Below are 19,088 nucleotides of genomic sequence, written 5' to 3'. Positions count from 1 at the left end.
GAATAGGAATAACAAATAATGTGTCTTTCTGACAATAATTGCTAGACTCATTAAAGGTTTATTTCAGGCACACTTCAGGGGATGAGTCACTGATTTAGTCTGTTCTTAAACGCCTCAAATTCATTCACAATGCAGACAAAAACTTCCAAAAAGCATTTAGAGTAGAATAAGCATCAATTTCTGACTATGTATTTTGCTTTTTGCAAGTTGCAGTTATAGCATGTTTTTTTCTGTCGTTGTCTCTGTTACAATCATCACAACACACTACATCTAAGTGTCCTCGGTCACTTGACAAAATCCTTGTGCATAAAAACTTGTGTACAGTGTAGAAATGTTTGACCATAGAACAGAAAGTGGCCTTTGGTTTCATTTTGCCACAATGAATGCTTTGTTGTAATGTGTCTATCTGTCCTATCTCCATGGCATGCTGTTCAGTATGTTTGTTTGCATGAATGAGGTAACGAGCGCCTAGAGTATGGGATACTGTGTGAGTGCGCTGCTTTCCCTGCGGTACTTTAAATTCTTTAATACACATTTATGAACCCTCCCAATGGTATGTATTTTGCCAACCTCTGAAGCCTGAAAAGTAGATCCACACAGTCTTCACATGTGGCCAACTTTACACCAGACCTACCAATGAACTGGCCTGCTGTTAAATCTCAGTTACCAGTTTAATGGTACCCACTAAAGAGTGGAAATTTGCTTTCTGACCTTGAGAACATTCAGACACTTAATTGCTCATAACTATAGCCGGTAAGATAGCTATAGTCGGTAAGATAGCTCAGTGGGTTGAGCACTCGCTGCTGCAATGTGTGTGTGTGTTCTGCAGTTTGCAGGTTCGAATCCCGGCAATGCCAACTCAGCCTTTCATCCTTCTGAGGTTGATAAATGAGTACCAACACAGGTTGGGTGATATTGTATGTATATCTGTTCTGTATAAAGCACTTAAGCGTAAGTGCAGTATAATAACACATCATTATCATTTGGCCTTGGATGTCTGCTTGCATTCACAGTGATTTGGTAATATGGGTCACTGATATTAATGACACATATAGTGATTCATTCTTGTATGAAATGTATATCACATTACAGTGATATCGTAATCATATTTCTCGTAGTGTGCTTAAGATGCAATGTGATGCCACTTCCTGTTTTGTCAAGGTCGTGCTCCATCCCTTCCTGTGATGTCACTTCAGGGTGGGGTGAAATGACATCACTTCCTGTGATGTCATCAGAGGTCTAGGGTCGTGTGATGTCACTACGCTACCCTGGCATTTTGTTGAAATGACATCCCTTTCTCACGCTCCTCTCATTTTATTTATTTCTTCTTGGTTTGGGGTTACTTTTCTACTGCTCCTAGCTTTGCACCATTGCAATGTTTCCTCTTCTTTCTTCTCCTGAGGACCTCTTTAGAGTCTTAGTGGTATATCATTGAGCACCTAAGTGGCCCCTGAGGAGGGACATTCTATATTGTGCATGATGCATAGTCTAACAAAGTAAGCATCCTTGTGTCACTTGATATTCTCAAGTGTTGGGGAATGGGTGGGCAAGGCATTGTTTTGTAGTGAGGCACTAGGTTCTCCTGGCCCTTCATTATTTTTTGGAGTCTGCTTTGGTAAATTCACATAAAATGCAGAAGAACACGAGACCATTTATGCTGTTCCAAATGTTTTGTGGTAGCGACTTCTGTGTATTTTGCATAGGGTCTTATCTTCCTTGCTGTTCTATTTGTGCTTCAGTTTCCTGGGTTTCTTCTGATGCCCAGAAGTAGTCTAGTAAAAGAGATATTCTATTCACAAAGATATAATGGCGGCCCTGTATGAGATCAGGAACCAGCGCCACACACATCCTGCCTCTGCTGGCTGATAATGGAGGTGTGGGAGTGGGAAATGGCTCGCAAGGTCTCTCTCTCTCTCTGTTACATACTGAAGGGATTCAAAGCATTCAGACACGCTGCCTGAGCAGGAGAATGCATACTCCTTACACATGAGAGATGGCTCTGTCTTGAATGTGTGGAGGCCTACGACCAGGAGCCAACCTTCATTGGAATGGTTTCCAACCCGTCAGAGCTCAACCTGCAGACAGTTGATGGATGGGGTAAATAGCAACGGTATAGAAGCTTGCTCGCAGCAATGCCAATGGTTCTGAATAATTCAGACACCTCTCTCCATCACTTTTTGATTTTCGTTTTACTCTCTGAGAGATTTTTCGTGTTAGATTGGCTTGGAAAGTTCGGCTATGTTGTTCTGCCCCAACCTCCAATTTCAAAGGTCCCCCATACAAACTGGACTTCTTTTCAGCTCTCGCCTGGCATTTACATTTTTGATTCCTAGACCTCAATCTGATCAAGATGGTTGGTACTATCCCGCAGTGGCATTTCTTTAATCATGGCATGGGGCAGGGGCCCTCTTTCCGCCAAAGTCTCCGAGCTTGACTGCTTGATACCCAAGGAGCCAACCTTAACTGGGCTAAAGTGGCCCAGTTGAAATGTTGAAGTCTTCCCAGAAGCCCAAAAAGCCTCCCCAACCAGGGCTCAGTGGCAGAGCTCAAGGTTTAGGATTGGCCATAAGGCACTGGTTCATGATGTTAATCTCCAGCTCGGTTCCATTCACATTGTTCTCAATACATGGATGTAGGCAGTCACCACACGTTGAGGTTTCAGTGGGTAGGGCTTTTAAATGCCTTGGGGACCTGGCATTGCATTGCTACCTGTAACTACATTCAGGCCCTCATTACGACCCTGGCGTTGGACCATGGTGCTGTTAGCACCATGGTCCATGCCGGTCTCCGCCATGGTGGATGGCGGAAATACCGCCCCCACCACAAGGTTGGCGGGGGCAGTAATTCCCCATTCACCATTTGCCCTTCCCCATTCCCATTTTGCCCCATAGGGCATAATGGGAATGGGGAAGGCGATAATTACGGCACCGCTAATATCGGTTGCCGTAATTATCGCCAAGGTCCCTTTGCGGCACCCACTTGAACGGCTGGTCTACACCAGCCGTTAAGTACGGGTCCCGCAAAGGGACCTTGTAATCAGGTGCTAATGGTTTAACGGTGCCGCTGCCTTTTACGGCGCCGTTAAACCATTAGCGCCTGGGTCGTAATGAGGGCCTCAGTGTCCGTTTACCCCAATTCCAGTGTGTCCCATGCTCAGTGCCGTGTAAAGGAAACATATTTTGGGGGTACTCAGGCAAATGTAGAGGTGAACCCACAGTGGCCAACAACAAAGTCCTCCATCATAAATAATTAGCACACACCTAATATACCTACATATCGCATATGTGTGGAAAACATTTTATATATATGATAATATGATAGGTTATTTATAAGACGCTTAAAACCCAGAGGTTTCTAAGCGTGGACCCGGGGATCGAACCTGTGTTGCGCAACATCGTCTTGCTTCCAAGGCGAGCTCGTTGCCGCTGAGCTATCCTCCCAAGACTGTAGGACACTATGGGGTAAAATCCTGATTTCTGTTCCCAGCAAGCAGCCTGCATGAAAGCTCTATCCCCCAATTAATCAATGACGCCCTTCATTAAGATGTGCTGTAAAGACTGGAGCGAACAGGAGAGAGTGTGGGTAGATATATCTTCAGAATTGTACAGTTCATGAAATGACATACTGTAGTCTGAGTGTCAAAAAACCGATTCTTTTTGAGTAGCTCAGGTGCTGCTTGTGCCTACCGGCTGCTAGCTTTTCCCATTCTTGTTGGGTTCTCGGCGCCCTGATGCCTGCGGGCTTCGGTGCCTTACAAATCCAAATAAAATCAAAATAGTGCACTGAGTTAAAGAATCAGCTCTGCCAGGTACACAACTTAACATTGCATCATGCCTCACTCAGCCTTTCATCCTTCCGAGGTCGATAAATTGAGTAACATAACATTTTCTAATAGCACACAGTGCTTGGAAGCAGGAGGAATCCGTCATGAAGAGCTATGTAGAACATGTGATATCATTACATGAACTGTTCTAGCTGGATCCAGGGATGCCTACGACGCAGAACATCAAGATATAGGAGGCTCCAGATCTGGGTCTGACTGTTCTGCATACGCAGACCCTACTCTCGAACTTTAGCCGTGAGCACATAGCACACAAACCGCCTCTCATAAAGTCGAAAAATATAGGAATCGTGGAAAGCTTGTGGCAAGGGAAATTGTGATAGAAATGTCGCTTTAACTGCCATGTTCCCACGTTACAGGTGCCTACTCCACCTTTCATCCTTCTATAAACGAGGACCAATTTCAATTGGGCAGTAATGGTAATGTATGTAAATATGTCCTATGTAAAGCACTTTAGATTAAAGTGCTATATAAAAAACGAATTATTGTAGAGTGTGCAAGAAAGAATGTCACCACGATGCGCTCTGCTGCTGCATGTTCCAAGCACTCCGCCTGCTGCTGCTCACTGCATGAGGGGCGGAACAGACATGATTGTAGGGGGGCATGAATTCTTGTGACCTTAACTACTGTACAATAGTGTGCATTTTAAAATAGCTTATTTCGGTGTGGTTTTCTATTGTACTGCTCATAATTAAAATGTGTTCACGTGTACTGTGGTTTAAAGGTCGTTTTTTTTGTGTAAAATAGGAGATACACTCATTACATAGCAATGCCATTGGGTGGCATGTGCCAGTACTACCACATGTTAACCTATCACTAGACGATCCTCACAATGGCCAAGACCTGCATGCACAACAACACCTGGACGAGGAAGAGTTGAATCCTGCAAGCGAGGCGAACATTGAACTAGAGTGCGCGCCTCACCCCCTCTTTTTTTCTACTCTACATATTGGTTCGAGAGACCCGGGCTCCAGAGGCAGTGGCTTCGGGGTCAGCATGTCCTACCTAGGAGAGCCACATTGATGGTTCCCCTCTGCCCCCACCATGGGGAAAAATGGTGCTATTGAAGGGTAATTGGTTCCTGGTTGCCAGAATTGACTACAGCTACCAGAATTCCCTGAGACCAAAATTGAGACTAAATTAGTAACACCTGAAAAGACTGCCTCCCTGAAGACTGTAAGAGACATGAAAACGCTTGAAGGAGAAGAGCAACTGAACTGCAGCAGGTATACAAAGCTGGGAACAACAGTGCGCGCCTCACCCCCTCTTTTTTTCTACATATTGTTTGAGAGTCCCGGGCTCCAGAGGCAGCGGCACCGGGGTCACCATGCCCTACCTACAAGAGCCACATTGATGGGTTTCCCCCCTCCCCACACCATGGGGAAAAAATTGTGCTATTGGAGGGGAGTTGGTTCCTGGTTACCAGAATTGACTACAGCTTCTAAAATTCCCTGAGACCAAAATTGAGACTAAATTAGTAACACCTGAAAAGACTGCATCCCTGAAGTTCGTAAGCGACATCAAAGCGCTTGGAGAAGAGCAACTGTACTGCAGCAGGTATACAAAGCTGGGAACAAGAGTGCGTGCCTCACCCCCTCTTTTTTTCTACATATTGTTCGAGAGTCCCGGGCTCCAGAGGCAGCGGCACCGGGGTCACTATGCCCTACCTAGGAGTGCCACATTGATGGGTTTCCCCCCTCCACCCACCGTGGGGAAAAAAATTGTGCTATTGGAGGGGAGTTGGTTCCTGGTTACCAGAATTGACTACAGCTACCAGAATTCCTTGAGACCAAAATTGAGACTAAATTAGTAACACCTGAAAAGACTGCCTCCCTTAATATTGTAAGAGACATGAAAGCGCTTGGAAGAGAAGAGCAACTGAACTGCAGCAGGTACACAAAGCTGGGAACTAGAGAGCGCGCCTCACCCCCTCTTTTTTTCTATGAGGCGAACATTGATGTTGATTTTATTAAGAAAGGATTACGCAATGTATTCCTCTACCTACGAGTAGCAACTATGGACGGGGGTCTTTCACACCCCTTGTCCCAGTGGGATGCCCTTTTGCAACATTCTGTCTAAAGTCAGCTGTGAACACCATACATGGAAGAGTTCCCAGCATGTGAACTCAATCAATATATGTACAATTTACTAAACGTATCAAATGTCGGCCTTCCGAATAAAGAAACATTGCCACAAAATAAACATCACTTATTGTGAAATTTAAAATGAAACCATCACCATATAAACATTACTCAGTTCAAAAATGTGGAAAAATATAGATCTTTTATTTGTAATAAATATGAAAGAAAAAGCACGAAGCACATGTTGGAATAACAAATCCTGAACACATTAGGGTTTCACCAATCTTCATGGGTCAGCTGTGGACATTTTTCCTGACTGTCATTTTTCCCTTTGCCTTGCAGGTCCTTGTCGCTGCTTTTGGATATTTGCGTGGGCGAAACATTGCTGCTTTCTTATGGGCTCCTAAAAGGGTGTCTAGGAAGGTATTGAGGTTGTGAACCGACTTCTGAGTCTCCAATGACTGTGAGGCAAAGGACTTGTGACCTGCCTGTACACAGTGTCATGTCTATGATATACAGGGAGGGCGTAGCAGGTTTTTAATGGCAGACTCTCATGCCATGACTGCTCCTGCCCGCAGCCACACTAATCACTAAAGGCCTCATTCCGAGTATGGTTGTGTAATAGTGGCAAGGGAACTATTATCAGTTTCCCCATCTGCATGCAGGAAGAACTGAGCCCTGGAAATCCCATGCCCCAAAAATGGAAGACCCAGCCATAGGACTAAGTTCACTCTCTTTATCACCAATTCACTGCGAGGGATCGCAGCATGAACAATGAAACATTCTCCAAGCACTCTCACGCTCCAGGCATCTTTTGTCCGGTTTTGTTGACCCCTGACGTCACAAAAATGAGCTTACCTCCAAAAACCTAACAGGGGAAGGGAGAGGTAGTGGGGTAAACTTACAAGTGGTAGCAGAGGACGGTTGCTAAGACCTCTCGGGAATTAAGACAGTCTTTTTCCCTCTGCAAGCCCGAAAGGGATGCGTTGCCACCCGTGGGGACCAGAGTGAAAACCAAGCCTGGATGTTCAGAAGGTCATCAGGAGCCGCCTTGGAGAAATTCCTGCCTGCTCCCCATGGGACGCCAAGCAGAGAAGATGGCACAGTGCCAGATTGTGGGAGAGGATGTGCCCAGGAGCTTCACGGGATCGGCAGAGTGTAAGTATCGACTCAGCCATACAACAGATATTGGAGAGGGGTAATTGTTGTTTGTTGTCAATTTTGTGTTATTGTAAAGGAAGGATCCTTGTTTCCAGGCGTTAGACAGTTTTCTAGACAGTTAGCTTGGTTTACGGATGATTTAGGAAAACTAAGGGGAGACGACAAAGGGATACTGGGACCTAGTGGGGATAACAAAGTGACAGTCCCTCCAAACGAGTGGGTATGGGGACAGATACTGCTCAAGTTGGACGGAAGGAATACAGCTGAGCATAGAAGTACAGAGGAGGAAGTCCAGAAGCACAAGGGGACGTAAGAATATCTTTTTTGCATATACAGGGTTGGTAATGCTAGGATCTATATGCTGGTAAGTGCATTTTCGTGTGCTTAAGTATGCAGCATTCACGTTACTAAGCAGCGTGTTATGTGTGTTTTAGTATCTTTACACAGAATTGTTATAGAGTAACCATCCCAACAGCCATAGTAGCTGTGACTGGCAGTGATGATGCTGGACACGATTGCTGGTGTATACCTGAAAAGCCCTGCACTCTTAAAGGGAACACCATTGAGGTCAGTGCCATACAGCAGTGTGGTTTAATTTCAATAGAGTATAGATTGATTGGTAGATGGGTTTCACCAGTCCTCTTTTGTATGTTTTTTAATACAGATCTCACAGGATCCCTATTAAAAATGTGCATGAATTAACTTCTGTCTGAATAACTTTTGTGTCCTGATGAAGGCCCCATAAACATGTGGAAGAAACATTTTGGGTGAATGTATTCTGTTTAGAAGGGGCTAAACACATAGTGTCGACACCAGAAATCTGATGTTAAGAAAGTGACGCCATGTATCCTGGAGGGGATGTCACAGCAGGGGTATGTTGTGCTCTATTGTGAATGATTCAGACACAGTAGTTCTTAAAAGTCCAAGTTTGATGGAAATGCACATGAATTGTCCATGAAATCACATTCAAAAAGAGACAAGGATATACTACTCCCTCTAACAGTTATTTGAATACTGATGTACCCGTCATTTTTTGCACCTTTATGAATTATTCACTTTATTTTTGCATTTTTTGCACCGCGAGAACATTATCCCTGTACTGTTGTTGAAAATATTTTGATAGCATTATAATGTCTCTGTTTCTTTTTTATAGATTATGCTGTGATTTGGTATTTGAAATAAAACATGTTGATTATATGACGGTGTGTTTTTATATGTGTGTAGAGACTTTGCAGAACCCATTGCATACACTACATATGATTAAATATTATGCAATCTAGAAGTGCCCGTGGAATTGAGCATGGTGCATATGTGAGTATTCTGACCTTTTTTCGTTGAGGTATTGAGGGCAGGGCTATTCCCCTGGCCTTGTGAGATATCACCTTCAGCCGGCTACTATAATGTAACAGTACCCCCACAGTGACTACAGCATCAGTCACCACCGGACAAGACATATGTAATGGCCTGATGAGGTGTCTGTCTTGCACACCTAAAGCATGTAACTTCTGAGTGGTTCAATAGTGACAGAGTAGAATTAAGTTCAGGTACAAGATCATCATTTCATATAAGCACCATGTGGGTGGGAGTGGTCCAGTCAGGAGGCTAGAAATGCAGGCTGATACTCTCGATCTAGCCTGCGTTCCAATCCACCTGATCGCCAGCTCCCCAGGCCCCCATCTTCCCCCACCACCGCAATAATTTTTCCCCCCACCCCCCAATCCCCATTTACCTGCCGCCGCAGGTCCTGCAGCTTATCTCCTTGCTCTGTTTGGCTGCCATTGAAAGGGAAGAGGGGCTCCATAAAAAGCCCCGCCTGCATCAACCCTGGTGGCCATCTTTTCACAGTATTGCCATTCAATGAACGGGATGCTGCGCGTGTTCCTTTCTTTAATAGAAATACTTTGGTATCCCTGGGTGCTAATGGCGTTATTAGCCTGTTCCGTGGCATATACCGGGGATAACGTCCTCACTTTGCTCGGGCATTTAACCCGGGCTGCCAGGAACGGGTTAATACCGCCATATGATGAACTGCTTTTGAGTGTCAAACACAGAGCCACTAGACAAAATAGTTATAGTTGTAATCTCCTCTTGTTGCTGAGCAGCATTGTCTATGCCTGGAGAGCGAGTGACCATTAAGACCATTAAATTGCAGATTATTGACACCAGAGGTCATAGGAGAGATATGACTGGTAACTATGTTTCCCACATTTGTTTTCACTTAAGCAGCCAATTCTGCAGCATTCCTTAATTGCGGAGAAGTCCTCTCAGAAGCTACAGAAGCTCTTGGGGCCTTCAAAGAGATCAGTAACCGTTTGGTCAAAAGTCATTGGGATAAGAAGGAAGACCAAAAGAAATATTTACAAATAATACTTCTAGATAGAGTCAAGGACATCTACGTTAAATGAAAGGAATAACGTGAAAAAACGTTACGAACGACATCAATACTATAAGACCTATACATCACACTGAACAGCAATCAATGCAGCACTCATACAGAGCATACGTAGATACAACCACTATGTTACAAAGGTAAGATCCTGGAGGTAGCAGGTAAGGCTAAAGTAAGTTCCCAAATTCAGATTATTCATGCTAATACAATAGAGGGTAAGGAACAGGACAGGAGCTGGAGAGAAGCCCACTGGCTCCCACCACCCAGGCTACATGGCTCCAACTGCCTTGGGTGGAACACTAATTCACACAGCAGCACTCCAAACACCAACAGAACATTCTATCAATGACATCACTCAGTCCCTGAACACACAAGACAGAACATAGCACATTCTCTTCTGTACATGCCTTAGGGCCTACACCTTCCTCATTCCTTTCATCAAGATACAAATTCACTAACATTGAATATTAAGTACAGTGACCTACCCTAGGCTCAAGTCGAGGGTACAAGTGGGTGGACGGTATCCCCCCACTTGTGTTTTCAATTAATTAAAACAGTTTTTAATATGTACTCCTGCCACTTGATCAAGAGAGCCATGTCCAGGATTCGAACCCAGGTCACACGGTTTAGAGACAAGAAACCTAGCCGTTAGGCCACACAGATATATGAAAGGTGCACACCTTTCTATTTAGCAAGCAATGTTGTAAGAAAACATGTTATCCTGTCGAAGTTATGAAGAGACTGCTTCGGCATTAAAACTGAGGCCCAGTCTGGATGCTCTAGGCAATGTACTTCTTCCTTGGCAATGTTGTGCATTTTTGTTTGAGAGCATTTTTCAGGCCTTATCCTTTTTTGGGAGTATGTGCCTATTTTAGCGGGTAAAGTGGCTGGTATGCTGCTTATCTGTAGGACTGATAGTACCACAAGCAATTTTGAGTTAGTAAAGTGGACATTCAGGGTGTACCTTGTTACCCCATTTAACACCAAGAGGTAACTGCAGCAAAGGAGAATATTTTGCTTGCAAAATATCAGCCAAATCCCTCATGTAAGTCAAACGTTATTAGCAATTCAATTTTCAGGTTTCCTATGGAGCTTAACATAACTATATATATATACAGGTGATTCCCAAAAGAGCAAATAATTGGCTTAAGAGGGGTTCCTTGTTTATAGCACCACTAGCACGTCAAAAAGACACTTGCAGCAAAGTAGGGTTGCCGGTAGTGGTGTAGGTATATTGTGGTGCGGGGGAAGGGCAAAGGGTTACTCATCGAGCACCTGCCTGCTGATACCAGCTCCCTACTTCTGTGGGCAGTGGGTGTTGGGGAGGCCTCTTGTTCTGAAAGAAGCCCAGGTCACTGACTGTGGTCCAACATTTCACTTGGGCCCGTCACTGGCTGCCAAGATATTAGCCCCAGAAGACACTTACACAATGAACCCGCCCCCAGCTTTGAGACTGACCTGACATTCTGCGGCTGTCTCATCCAATAGTACCAGGCATTTGTTGCCATTTTCGTGTGGGGTGCACCAGTGCTTGGTTATTATCACTGGCTGGCCCTTGCCTTTACCTATCCCGGCATTGCAGCACGATGCAGCTTCTCATAGCACTTGGAGGGCTGAAAAAGGCAGCATTCTGGGACTGTATTATACACCCAAACTCACAAGCTAAGAAACAAATGCATAATATGAATAAGCACATGCACACCGTTATTGACCTCCTGTTAGACAATCAAAATGTTTGAGTGCAGTCAGTAACAACGGGTACTGGCTGCATTCTGAATATTCTAACTTCAAAAGCACACAGAGAAACAGCAATGCAACTTCCTGGTTTGTTTTCGTTTAACAAAACGCTCCCTCTCTCAGAGGATCTTTTCTCCCCACTGCAACACCTAATTTACCACAACAAAGATAAAGCGTAACTATGTGAAAAGCTTTCACTTTCTGACAGAAGAACTGTTTATTTCTACATTATACCTAATTCATAATTGTGGTTAAACCTTTCCAGCTCAACCGAGTTTGCAATTAATATGCTTAATTATGAATTGTTTTGTTTTTACAAGAAATTACAAAATAAAAGCACCTTTAATTTACTAACATAAAACAATTTCTATTTTACAACCTATATTGCTATTACCAGTATGTGCTAATAGCCTTATGGACCTCGGGAGGGGTCATTACTGCTTTTGATAATGTCCCTTCCCCAACTTATGGCCCTCTTCTTCGCCCTGGGACAAAACTTGTGGGTGGGTCATTATACCGCAATAATGACCCCCTCCCTCTGTCTATAAGGCCATCATCCATGTTTTGGAAGGTCACCTTCCCAATCCTATATATTTAGGCACAAGACTTTTGCTATTTGAGTAGTCCTACAGATTTAAGTATCCAATCAAAAAGTGTTTATGATAAAGCCAGGTATAACTCAGAAGTGGGTACATTTGTAATGAAGCTCCTTTTTCAATGGTCTGTGCAGTGTGTGTTTATAAAACGGCATTATGGGCGGAAGAAAGAAGTTGATACGAGAATTACACACAACCTGACAAATTATTCACACCGTTTGTTCCCTCCGATAAGAGTTACATTGTGCAGAGTTTTTATTTGAGTTGCCTGTATGAACAAGAGTAATGTCTATGTGAACGCAGGTGAAATACAATGTGTACGGGTTGTCATTGTCTCCTGGTGATTGGTTTGCTTCTGGTCAGTAATTGGACTGCAGGGACTGCAAGGATAAGAAGTGTCTTCTCTGATCAAAATGGCATGTCTTGGTTCACCTGCCATGCAGTGTCATTCCCATGATGTGATCGATATGCTAGTGACTCTTTTTTAAGCCTGAAACGGAGGTCATGCAAACAGTAATCAATGCCCAGTTCTGCAGCTCTTATGCATTTGCTTCTCTGTCTGTGCAGGCCGAGAGAAAGCCGCGTGAACCTGGCACGATGTGGACCTTTCCGGTCGGCCCCAGAGAGCTGCGCTCCTCGCCCATACAGAGCTCCTCTGGACGTGGGCGGGCCGTGGGAGGAAGTACTGGATCTGGCCTCCTCACTCAAGCCTGCACCAAACTCCCACCGCTCTGGGGCTTGGCGCTGCTCGGTGGACCCAGCCGCCTGTCAGACTCCTCTCTGCTTCACAGGGATGACTGCGCCGCAGGCCCTCTCTCCAGGGTGCTGAGTGAGTCCAGGCCGCGAGAGGGTTCCGCATCCTAAGCAGCGCAGGCTGGTCCTGCATTGAAGACGAGCTGGACTACAAATACCACAATGCATTAAGAAAGGGAGTTGACCCATCACGCCTGGTACCAATTGCTTGCTGGAAAGGAAATATGGCTAGTTCACATTTCTATACGGGGAATGTGTATTGTGTGAACGATAGTTCTTTGGCAACACGTTGAATTACTTGAAGAGACACAGGTTTGGGGGTGTATGCCCCAACACCCCTTCCAGTCACTCAGAAGGGTAATGCATGAAACCTGCTGCCTGGACCATGTCAATTTGGTAACACTTATTGCCAACTTTCTTATAAGGGGTAGGAGGAGGGGAAAGGCGGATTTCTCTTGAACCCCTCTCTTCTTGCGCCAAGCTGTCTACGTTGTCTACAAATGTTTGCCTGGATCAAACTTAAAAGCACAAATGTTTCTGCGGCAGAAATAACTGCAACAACGGCCCTGCACACTGCTGAATATTAAATGCAAGATGCTTGCATAGGACCTTATAAATGGATGAAAAGATCGGCTTCAAAAACAGAATCGCTTTTAAGCGCTGCCCTGCTAGTACTAGCAGGTATAGAATGGGCACGCTTTTAGTTTCTCTCTCCCTTTTGACGTTACTCTCTGGTGACAGACGCCAGTGTCACAAATCTCTTTCTGAGGTGGGGCCATGCCCAGGCTCTCTTAACTCCCCTGGCAGTCCTTATGCCTGAAGTTCTCACTCATGTGCGAGAGCTTCAGGAAAAAAAGGCCTTTAATCCAAAATGATGGCGTCGCACCTGCAGGCAAGCAAGAGATGCCCTTGGGCCGGCACCACCATTATGGAAGAAAGGTAATGCTGCAGGAAGTAGAAGCTATTTTTTAGAGCCTGAAGCTCCTGCTCATTCGCAGGAGTTTCAGGCTTTAGGGGAAAAGACCTTGGCTTCCAGCGGCCTCAATGTTTCCGTCTTAATAGTGCCGCTGCTCCTCCTCAGCCTAGCGAGGGGCAGCACCATCATTAAGGCTGAAGCGGCAAGGCTCTGTCCCCTTCCAGCCAAGCCTTTAGCCAATAAATGCAGAGATCAGCACCCTCTCCCCTAGAGGGGAGCGGATGCTGATCTCTATAAAAAGCTGTTTGTCTGTAGCCCATTAAGCTGGGCTCGTCAGGGGGGCGTGGCGTAACGAGCCAGCAGTAGTCCCCCTGCCATTTGGCCACGCCTGCTTGATGAGCCCCGGCTCATTTTCCAGTGACACTTAAGGCACTGACAGGGGGCTCACGGCGGGTATGGGCAAGCGTTTCCCCCGGGGTGTTTTTGGGTGCTGCACAGGCCTGGGGATAGCCTGTCCCCCTTTGTGGTGGTTTATAACAGTCAGGGAAGGTTCGAGAGCAAGCAATGGTCGGTGGCCTTACGAGCGTCCGGTCGCTGCTCCCGATCCATCCCTGTCGTGCTGGGCCTGGTGTTGCTGGCGCTGCTGGGCCGTTGGGTGCGAGGTTAGTAGGCAGTGTGTTCGATAGTGTGGGACGGGCATGCAGTGAATATAAAAAATAAATAACAATAAAATAAGAGTCCTGAACATGTTATATTTGGGTGGATTTGTAAATAAATCCCCACCTACCTGCTTACATTTTGGGTGGGCCGGCTTGCCTCCGTGAGCAGTGCCTCCACCTCCAGTTTTCAGGCTGTTGGACAGTGGAGCAGGACGTTTTCTTGGGCGATTTCGCTCAGGCCACTAGCTTTGTGGGGGCAGCCCTTCATACTGTCCCGTTGCGTGGGGATTTTGTGCGGCCCATGTGCAACGGGTGTAGAGCCTTAGACAGACATGTTTGTCGGGAAACCCGCGCTGTTCTAGGAAGGGGAGGGCTCAGAGTATGGTGCCCAGTGCAACCACCAGGGGGCAGTGCTGTGTGCTGCAAGAGCATAACGGGGAGAGCTGCGGGGGCCGCGATGGGGGTGAAAGATAAAAAAACATATGATAACATATGGGTACATATACAGCCTTCACTGTGCATCGCTGTAGGAGCATAACGGGGAGAGCGGCAGGGGTGAAAGATTAAAAAAATATTTGGGAACATATGGTTAGCAAGCCTTGATTTGGGCCTCTGCTGTGGGGAAGATAGACCCAGCTGTGACTTTGGGGGGAGGTAATGCCACTGGGGAAGCATAAGGGAATATATATAAAAGAAGAAAAAAATCAGAAAAAAAATCAGTATAAGATAATAATTAGGAATATAAAAAATAAATAAAGGGGAAGGAAATAATAACACTTAGACATAAGAGGAGGGATATTATACCTGTCAGGTAGCGGATTGGGTCAGCAGTTTTGGGGTGGAGGGGTCCACGGCAGCAGGGGAATATTTTGCCAGCTCTGCGGCAGGAGGGGAGTATGTCTGGGAGTGTGGTGGATGCTCGGGCCTAGCGAGAGGCGTTGATCATTATCAGCAGGACATCTAAAGCCCAGCTAGAAGGAGTGGTACAAGAAGTTATGGGGGAAAAAGGGACCTGGTGGGGGGAGGCCACCGCGCAGAGCAGCTTTGGATAGGGCTCATGCAGCGGTGGTGGCTTGCAGCTCTTTGGCGGGGAGGGGAGAGGTATGGGATAAAGGGCCCAGAAGGAGCATGGCGGATATACCTAGGAGGGCAGCGAGGAGCAAGGGAGTGGATGGGGGTCAAGTTGTGGGCCTGGAGGTACAGGTGGGGGTGCGAGCAAAGAGAGGGTAGAGTTTGAATTGGACGTGGGGTGTGTCAATGGGGATGGTAGAGAAGGGATGGTTCGAGGGGGGCAGCGGTACAGAGGGGGCGAGGTGGGAAATGCCTGCAGAAGAGTGCAGGTGGGAGGAGGAAGTCACTCTCCCAGATAGATAGCGGTGACAGGGCAAGGTGTGGGACAACCTCCCTGCGCAACAGATTTGAACAGGGAGGGAGTGGCACGCCCCCCATCAGGTAGGGGTTGGTGCGACCGCGCTGGGAAGACGACACAGGAGCATCGGGGTGGATGCCCCGTGCTGGCCCAAGGAGAATATGCCCGGCCTGAGCGGGTGCACGCAACATGAATGGTATATAGCTGGGGAAGATGAAGGAGGGGAGGAGGATTGGTTGCTGTGGGAGGAGAGGGGCCAAAGGGAGTGGGTTGCAAGAGAACGGGGAGGACGTGGTGAGAGTTTTGAGGGGGAGGGTGGGGTTGGGGATAAGATGAGTAGAGGGAGACTGCAGGGAAGAAGGGCTGGAGACTCTGCTGATGTTTTTTGTCCCTGCAGTAGGAGCCGATGAGAAAAGAAGTGAGGAGTAGCGGCGTGGACGCCAGGATGATGCGGCTAGGTGATGAAGGGGCAAGAAGAGGTGAGCAGGGTAGGGAATGGTCTGCGACATGAGACAGTTTGGGGGCTAGGTGGGGGCACATCAAGGGGGGTGGGCACTTGGCGCAGTGGTATGGGGGTTGGGGGGTAATGACAGAGATCTTGGTGAGGGGAGATGGGAGAGGTGTAGCCTTAGTGGAAGTGCAGATGGATAATTCTGTTTCAAAGCACCCACAGGGCAACAGGGAGGGAACATGGGATTGCAGTACAAATAAATATACAAAAAATACAGTGGGGGAAGGGACGGCTAAACCACCTATGCCTTGTGAGTATTCAGAACATGCCAGTGCAGCAAGGAAGAGGGCAGTGGGGTAGGTGCTGGTGTGTCCATGCTCGAGAGCGAGCCACAGAAGATGTGCAAGGAGCCATGTTGGGTGGAAAAGTGCAAGTCTCCAATGATGTCTTACCGGCCCTTTCCTGGTCGCCCCACCTGATGGGGCGAGGGAGGAGGCAGAGTACAGCCATCAGCAGCATTCTGGGTCTTTGATAAAGAGGATTGCTCTAGGCCAGTGTGCAAATTTAGACACAAGTGCAGCAGATGCGCACAACGGCATCCCATCACACAGTGTTTTGTGACAGGAGAGAGGGGGAGGAGGTGTGAGGCATGGCGGGGGCTTGTGGGCAAAGGCCTATACTCCAGTTAAAGTAGATCTGGTGGAAGAGTGGCTATGTGTTTACCCGAATAGGAAAGGGCCAGAGTTTTGGATTCAGTTTTCCGGGAGGGTTTTAAGTTGGGGTACCGGGGCCTGAGGATGCTGCAGTGGGTGGAAAACCTGATGTCAGCCCAGACTAACCCAGAGGTGGTAAGCGTGAGGCTGCGGAAGGAGGTGGCTGAGAGACAAGTGCTGGGCTGATTCCAGATTTGCTGAGCGTTCTGGTGGTGTCCCCTTTAGGGGTTGTGGCTAAAAAAGCAGACAAGGAGTTGAGGTTGGTTTACCATTTGTCATGGCCAGAGGGCATGTCTGTGAATGATTGTATTGCTCTGGAGGATTGCGGGGTGTCCTATGTCAGTGTTGATCAGGCAGTGGGTTTGGTGAGGAAGAAATGGTGTGGTGCTTTTATGGCCAAGTGTCGGTGCATACAGAGGATTTTTGGTTGCTGTAGGTGCAGTTTGATGGTCAAATGTATGTAGACAAAGGATTGCTGATGGGCTGGGCAATGTCATGTGCATTTTTTAGCATTTTAGCTCTTTTCTTCGGTGGGTTTTTACTTACATTTCTGGTTTTGGGGGGGTTGCACTATTTGGATGATTTCTTGTTCATCAGTGGGGCAGGCGAAGAGCAGTAGTGCCAGCGGATGCTGGAGGTTTTTCAGTTGTTGATGCTAGGAGTGCCATTGGCGGAGGATAGGACTGAGGGCCCGACAGTAGTTCTGACTTTTCTAGGAATTGAGCTGGATTCAGTGGCCATGACCTCACGCTTGCTGGAAGACAAGCTGAATAAGCTGGACCAGTTTCTGGAGAGGGCGATATCGGCGCATAAGATGACACTGGTGGACATGCAGAGATTGGTAGTACATCTCAATTTTGCATGTCAGGTTGTGGCTCCGAGTCACACTTTTTGCAGGAATATGGCACATTCCAGGGCAGGGGCGAGGTACCCACATCACAGGGTGAGGGTTTCAGGGGGTGTTCAGAGAGGATTGTAGGAAATGGCTGAGATTTCTGGAGTAATTTAATCGTCTGTCCATGTGGCTGCAAGGGGACCTAGTAGTGTGGGAAGTGCACGTTTTCTCTGATTCAGTGGGTTCTGGAGGATTTGGCATGTACTCGAGGGGGTAGATGGTATGTGGAGAGGTGGCCTGAGCAATGGAAGTGAGGGGGAGGAGCTTTCTTGGAGTGTCTCCCGTTGCTAGTGGCGCTGGATTTGTGGGGTAGAGAGTTGCTGAATAGTAAGATGAATTTCAACATGGACAACGAAAGGTGGTCACCATCGTGAACAAGCAGTCAGCCAGGGACCACACGGAGGCCAGGCTATTGAGGGAATTTGTGCTATGGTGCCTGAAGAGGAATGTGGTGTTTAGGGCAACGCACGTGCCAGGGAAGGATAATGGCATTGCTGATGCATTATCTTGTTTTCAATGGCAGAGATTCCGTGGGCTGGCACCGGAAGCAGAGGTGGAGGGGCACCGGATCCCAGAGGAGCTGTGTCGGCTAGGAGATTGAGAGCACTGCATTTAGTAGAGGTTACACTGGCCCCAACGTTGCAGGCTGCATACAGGAGAGCATGGTTGGAGTTTTTAAATGGGGAGCGCACAGTTGGAAGGCGATGAAGGATGCAGAGGAGAAAGGAGAGAGGATGTGATCGAATTTATATTGAGCTGTGTGCAAGGGTTGGCCCAGGGCAACGATAGCGGGGAACATGGTGGGCATTGCCTTTTATGGGAAGTGGTCCTGGGGCTTTCAGCCAGCGGGGGTTGGGGGAATGGCAAATAGGATGTTGGAAGAATGAGCAAGGAAAAAAGGGAATGGGAAGGATGGCAGGAGGTGAGTGTCCCTGCTAAGGAAGTTGTCCCAGGTTCTGGAGGGCGTATGCTGGTCGCCATGGGAAAAAGACATGTTTTTGACATGTTTCATTTGGTTGTTGTTTGGGTCATTTAGGGTGTCAGAGATGGTACTGAAGGGACGGGGAAGGAGGTCTTCTGTGGAAGGACATCAGTCAGAGGACAGCATGGTTATAAACATGTGTAAATCAAAGACGGATCAGTTGGCCAGGGGTTTTTGGGTGCATTTGGATAGAGGTTGTAGAGAGTTGTGTCCAGTGGAGGCGGGAGTGCTTTGGCAAGTGAGAAGTAGAGGAAGGGAGGATTTGGTTTTTCAGCACAAAAACGGAGCAGGGGTGATCGCTCCTACGGTGATGAGGGTTATGAGGGGGGCCTTGTTAACAGTAGGTGAGAAAGCAGAGAATTGTGGGACTCATTCATTTAGGATAGGGGCGGCATCCGAAGGGAGCATGGTGGATCTGTCTGAAGAGAAAGTGAAGAGCCTGGAGTGCTGGAAATCAGCAAAATACAAATGGTACATCGGAGATCTGGGGCTCTTAGGAAAGGGCTAGGGTGGGGGGCTCCTCAGAGAGGAGGCTCACTGTCTTT

The 19,088-nt window shown here is 47.1% G+C and overlaps 1 long non-coding RNA gene across 2 annotated transcripts in view; it reads left to right on the top strand.

Annotated features, from left to right (window-relative positions):
• The window catches only part of LOC138566937 (uncharacterized), a 381,034-nt gene extending 365,244 nt beyond the window's left edge, over positions 1–15,790 (top strand). For both annotated transcript variants that reach the window (XR_011302067.1, XR_011302066.1), the window contains exon 5: positions 12,373–15,790. This is a non-coding gene — a long non-coding RNA (uncharacterized lncRNA). The remainder of the gene's footprint in view (positions 1–12,372) is intronic.
• The last annotated feature ends 3,298 nt before the right edge of the window (positions 15,791–19,088 follow it).

The sequence above is a fragment of the Ambystoma mexicanum genome, chromosome 2p (assembly GCF_040938575.1).
Source record: "Ambystoma mexicanum isolate Mex_15411 chromosome 2p, UKY_AmexF1_1, whole genome shotgun sequence".
Classification (NCBI taxonomy): Eukaryota; Metazoa; Chordata; class Amphibia; order Caudata; family Ambystomatidae; genus Ambystoma; species Ambystoma mexicanum.
The sequence above is the reverse complement of the archived record's forward strand: the minus strand, read 5'-3'. Positions and strand labels throughout refer to the sequence as shown.